This window comes from Oncorhynchus kisutch, linkage group LG23 (genome assembly GCF_002021735.2).
Source record: "Oncorhynchus kisutch isolate 150728-3 linkage group LG23, Okis_V2, whole genome shotgun sequence".
Taxonomy (NCBI): domain Eukaryota; kingdom Metazoa; phylum Chordata; class Actinopteri; order Salmoniformes; family Salmonidae; genus Oncorhynchus; species Oncorhynchus kisutch.
The window spans coordinates 6442974-6448973 of record NC_034196.2 but is presented as its reverse complement, the minus strand read 5'-3'; positions in this window follow the sequence as shown (position 1 = coordinate 6448973).

Here is a 6000-nt window from a genome sequence, read left to right as displayed (position 1 = left end):
GTGAGGTCTGCACAACGCATCAGACTGTTAAACAGCCACCACTAACATTGAGTGGCTGCTGCCAACACACTGACTAAACTCCAGCCACTTTAATAATGGGAATTGATGGAAATTGATGCTGTTTAGTCAGTGACCAATCAAATCAAATTTTACGCATTGCTCGCAAAATAGGGCAATCAAATCAAGCTGTGCGCACAAAAGGAATGAAGATTTTCAAAAAAGCAAAAATAATCGGGGGGGGGGTGGTTTTCATCAAAGCAGTGTGTGTGAAAAACAATGAAGACAGAGGAGAGTCAGAAGACAATAAAATGTTTCTTTGTTACGTGCGCCGAATCCAACAGGTAGACCTTACAGTGAAATGCTTACTTACAGACTCTAACCAATAGTGCTAAAAAGGTATTAGGTGAACAATAGGTAAGTAAAGAAATAAAACAAGAGTAAAAAGACAGGCTATATACAGTAGCGAGGCTATAAAAGTAGCGAGGCTACATACAGACACCGGTTAGTCAGGCTGACTGAGGTAGTATGTACATGTAGATATGATTAAAGTGACTATACATATATGATGAACAGAGAGTAGCGGTAATGTAAAAGAGGGGTTGGCGGGTGGTGGGTGGCGGGACACAATGCAGATAGCCCGGTTAACCAATGTGTGGGAGCACTGGTTGGTCGGCCCAATTGAGGTAGTATGTACCTGAATGTATAGTTAAAGTGACTATGCACATATGCTAAACAGAGAGTAGCAGCAGCGTAAAAAGAGGGGTTGGGGGGGCACACAATGCAAATAGTCTGGGTAGCCATTTGATTACCTGTTCAGGAGTCTTATGGCTTTGGCGTAAAAACTGTTGAGAAGCCTTTTTGTCCTAGACTTGGCACTCCGGTACCGCTTGTCATGCTGTAGTAGAGAGAATAGTCTATGACTGGGGTGGCTGGGGTCTTTGACAATTTTTAGAGCCTGGTGGAGAGGTCCTGGATGGCAGGCAGCTTATACTGGGCCGTACGCAGTACCCTCTGTAGTGCTTTGCGGTCGGAGGCCGAGCAATTGCCGTACCAGGCAGTGATGCAACCAGTCTCCAACCATGCTCTCGATGTTGCAGCTGTAGAACCTTTTGAGGATCTCAGGACCCATGCCAAATCTTTTTAGTTTCCTGAGGGGGAATAGGCTTTGTCATGCCCACTTCACGACTGTCTTGGTGCGTTTGGACCATGTTAGTTTGTTGGTGATGTGAACACCAAGGAACTTGAAGCTCTCAACCTGCTCCACTACAGCCCCGATGATGAGAATGGGTGCGTGCTTTGGTTCTCCTTTTCCTGTAGTCCACAATCATCTCCTTAGTCTTGGTTACGTTGAGGGATAGGTTGTTATTCTGGCACCACCCGGCCAGGTCTCTGACCTCCTCCCTATAGGCTGTCTCGTCGTTGTCGGTGATCAGGCCTACCACTGTTGTGTCGTTTGTAAACTTAATGATGGTGTTGGAGTCGTGCCTGACCATGCAGTCATGGGTGAACATGGAGTACAGGAGGGGACAGAGCACGCACTCCTGGGGAGCTCCAGTGTTGAGGATCAACGTGGCAGATGTTTTGCTACCTACCCACACCACCTGGGGGCTGCCCTTCAGGAAGTCCAGGATCCAGTTGCAGAGGGAGGTGTTTAGTCCCAGGATCCTTAGCTTAGTGGTGAGCTTTACTATGGTGTTGAACGCTGAGCTGTAGTCAATGAATAGCATTCTCACATAAGTGTTCCTTTTGTCCAGGAGGGAAAGGGCAGTGTGGAGTGCAATAGAGATTGCATCATCTGTGGATCTGTTTGGGCGGTATGCAAATTGGAGTGGGTCTACGGTTTCTGGGATAATGGTGTTGATGTGAGCCATTGCCAACCTTTCAAATTACTTCATGGCTACGTATGTGAGTGCTACGGGTCTGGTGTTACAGACTCAATCAGGGACATATTGAAAATGTCAGTGAAGACACCTGCCAGTTGGTCAGCACATGCCCGGAGCACACGTCCTGGTAATCCGTCTGGCCCCGCAGCCTTGTGTATGTTGACCTGTTTAAAGGTCTTACTCACGTCGGCTGCAGAGCGCCATTAAAGGTCTTACTCACGTCGGCTGCGGAGCGCCACTAGGAGCGCCGCCTCTAGGTGAGTGGTTTCCTGTTTGCTTATTTCCTTACACAGCTGACTGAGTGCAGTCTTAGTGCCAGCATCTGTCTGTGGTGGTAAATAAACAGCCACGAAAAGTATAGCTGAAAACTCTCGAGGCAAGTAGTGTGGCCTGCAATTTATCACAATATACTCTACTTCAGGCGAGCAAAATCTACACTTCCTTAGAATTCGTGCACCAGCTGTTGTTTACAAACATGCACAGCCCCCCCCCCCCCCACCCCCCCAGCTTTCCCACTCGCCTTCTCTGGCTCTTTGTCCTCTGTACATGTGTCATTTTCCCTTGCAAATAACGGGGATGTCGGCCCTGTGGGGTGTTTGGAGAATGTCTTGTGCGTCCCCTTGAATTTTGGAGTTGAAGTGACGTGTATACAACATTGATTCAACCAGTTTTTGCCCAGTGGGAAGCTGCTTACACAGGATGGCAGAGGTTGCTTCCTACAAAAAATAAAACATGATAATGCCAGAGAAGCCGGTGTTTGGAGGATATATTGGCATGGGTGTTGTTAGGCCCGAGACGAAGTCGAAGCCATTCAGGACACATTAATGAGAGTTGTATGCCTATCATTCATTGCATAAACCTCCATGATTGGTGTTTCATTCAAAATCAGTGTTTCTCACAAGTAATGTTTTGTGTACACATCAGTCTAATTTGATTGTGTGTGTGTTATATGAAGTGATACATTTTGCACATACTGTAACTGTGTGTCTCTACACAATAGGTACAGCTAGACATAGGCTCATCTCAACGTTAGACAACTTTTTAGGTCAGAGAACATCTGACCAACTCTCTTAAGTCTCAGTATCTGAAAATAACAAGTACGGAAAGCCTTTGTTTGGGCAATTGTAATGTCAGTGATATGATTAACTAAGTTGCCACATAAAGCAGAATTTGCAGAAGTATTAAACATGTGTATGTGGTGTATTCGCCACTATACAGACTTGGTCTACCTGAAGCATCATCTTGACACAATAGCAGAGGATGAGACAACGCAACAGAGGCAGCATTCATCTGATAAAGATTATTTGCTCTCATCACTGATGCCAAAAAGGTCACAAGGTACAGGGAAGCTGGTTGGGTACCTTGCCTGTGTGTCATACACGATGCACTTGCTTCATTCCTTTCTATACATAAAGAAGCTGTCTCTCAAACTGAACAAAGGCCTGCCTGCCTGCCTATGCTGCCTGTAAGCATCTTTTTAGCTGTGCTGGACTGCTCTTCACTGCAAAGTGAGCCAGGATAGACACGGTTCACTTTGAAAATCAGTGTTTACTGAAAAAGAAACAGCAAATTCAGAGGCAAGTGAAGGCAATAGAACAGAACTTCTTTGTTTTTGTTTTATCAAGGAACACTACATAACTTCACGCACTCTGTACATTTGGCTACAGCTTATGTAGCCTATAGCTTATGAATCTATTGCAAATCTATAGCCCCCTCTATTTCAGGGGTCTCAAAGGTTTGTTCATTAATTTTGCATTTCCATGAGGTTCTGTTGTAGCCTCTAGTGCAGGGATCCCCAATAGGCCTGCAGGTGATTTCATTTGACTACTTGTTCCCAAGTATTCCCACGCATAAATAGAGAGGCATATGTGATCGTATCCCAAAGTAAATCAAGGTTTGAAATGATTCCGTTTTTGTCAAATACTATATCTGTTTGGGATTCTTGCGTTCAATTGCAGTGTACAAATGATTTATAACTATGTTCCAGCCCCCCGACCATCTGCTGAAGCAAAAATCAGCCCACGGCTGAATGTAATTGGGAACCACTGCGCTAGAGCTAATTTGACATCAAATCCTTTAGGATATGTCCATTTGGCCTTGTATCGGTGAGTGAGTAAATGAGTGAGGGGAAAGAGCGTGAATTAATGATTTATTGTTTTTGTATTTTATTTTGTATTGCTTTTAGTTCATCAATATATTTTAATTGTTTTGAATGTTTCATTTATATTCAAATGTAAATAATATGCACTACTGTTCAAAAGTTTGTTGTCGCTTAGAAATGTTTTTTTTTTAAAGCAAATTTTTTTATATAAAATTGATCAGAAATACAGTGTAGACTTTGTTAATGTTGTAAATGACTATTGCAACAGGAAACGGATGATTTTTTATGAAATATCTACATAGGCGTACAGAGGCCCATTATTATGTTGGTAGCAAGTTTATAATAGCAATATGGCCATCACTCCTGTGTTTCAATGGCACGTTGTGTTAGCTAATCCAAGTTTATAATTTTAAAAGGCTAATTGATCATTAGATAACCCTTTTGCAATTATGTTAGCACATCTGAAAACTGTTGTTCTGATTAAAGAAGCAATAAAACTGGCCTTCTTTATACTAGTTGAGTATCTGGAGCATCAGCATTTGTGGGTTCGATGGCAAGAGTGGCAGTGGCTCAAAATGGCCAGAAACAAAGTACTTTCTTCCGAAACTCATCAGTCTATTCTTGTTCGAAGAAATGAAGGCTATTCCATGCGAGAAAATGTCAAGACGCTGTGTACTACTCCCTTCACAGAACAACGCAAATTGGCTCTAACCAAAACAGAAAGAGGAGTGGGAGGCCCCAGTGCACAACTGAGCAAGAGGACAAGTACATTAGAGTGTCTAGTTTGAGAAACAGACACTTTACAAGTCCTCAACTGGCAGCTTCATTAAATAGTACCCACAAAACACCAGTTTCAATGTCAACAGTGAAGAGGCGACTCCGGGATGCTGGTCTTCTAGGCAGAGTTGCAAAGAAAAAGCCATATCTCAGACTGGCCAATAAAAAGGAAAGATTAAGATGGGCAAAAGAACACGGACACTGGACAGAGGAACTCTGCCTAGAACGCCAGCATCCCTGGGTCGCCTCTTCATTTGTTTTTACGGCTCTAATTATGTTGGTAGCAAGTTTATAATAGCAATAAGGCACCTCGGGGGTTTGTGGTATATGGCCAATACACCACGGTAAGGGCTCCGTGTTACGTCATACATAAGAACAGCGTGTCAAGTGTGAGAACTTTTCCCCCTTTTTTTTCTCTGTGAGACTTTTTAATCAGTTGTCAGACATTGATGGTTTCATTTAGTGTGACAGAAGAATCTTTGAATTGTCTCTCTCTTTTTCTGAGATGGAGACGTGGTAGGCACACAGGCACATGCACACACACACACACAGGCACACTCTTCTGTTTCCTGACTGATCTACTCACTAACAAGACTCCTGGGTGTTCTATAGAGCAGAGGAGAAGACTGAATAACATCTGCTAAGTTACATTTCTTTAGTCCAATCTCTCTCTCTCTTGCTCTCTCAATTTCAATTTAAGGGGATTTATTGGCATGGGAAACATATGTTTACATTTCCAGAGCAAGTGAAATAGCTAGCTGTCTCTTTCTAAGAGTTTTCTTTGAACTGACTGAGCAGACAGTGAAACACTCTCTGCTTGTTCTATAGATGTACAGATGTAGGATCTTAATTTGAGAGGTGTATTTATCCCTGTGTTTCCTCTCTCTGTGCCAGTTCGTCTTGTTTTGCCAAGTCAACCAGTGTTTTTCCTAGCTCCTGTTTTTCCCAGTCTCAGTTTTTTTCTAACCCTCCTGGTTTTGAACCTTGCCTGTCCTGATGCCGAACCCGCCTGTCTGACCACTCTGCCTTTTCTGACCTGGAGCCTGCCTATCCCCTTGTACTGTTTGGACTCGCACCTGATAACTGAACCCCTGCCTGTCCTGACCTCGAGCCTGCCTATCCCCTGGTACTGTTTGGACTTAATGAACTCTCGCCTGTCCCCGACCTGCCTTTTGCTTACTCCTCTTGTTATAATAAATATCGGAGCTCATCCATCTGCCTCCTGTGTCTGCATTTATA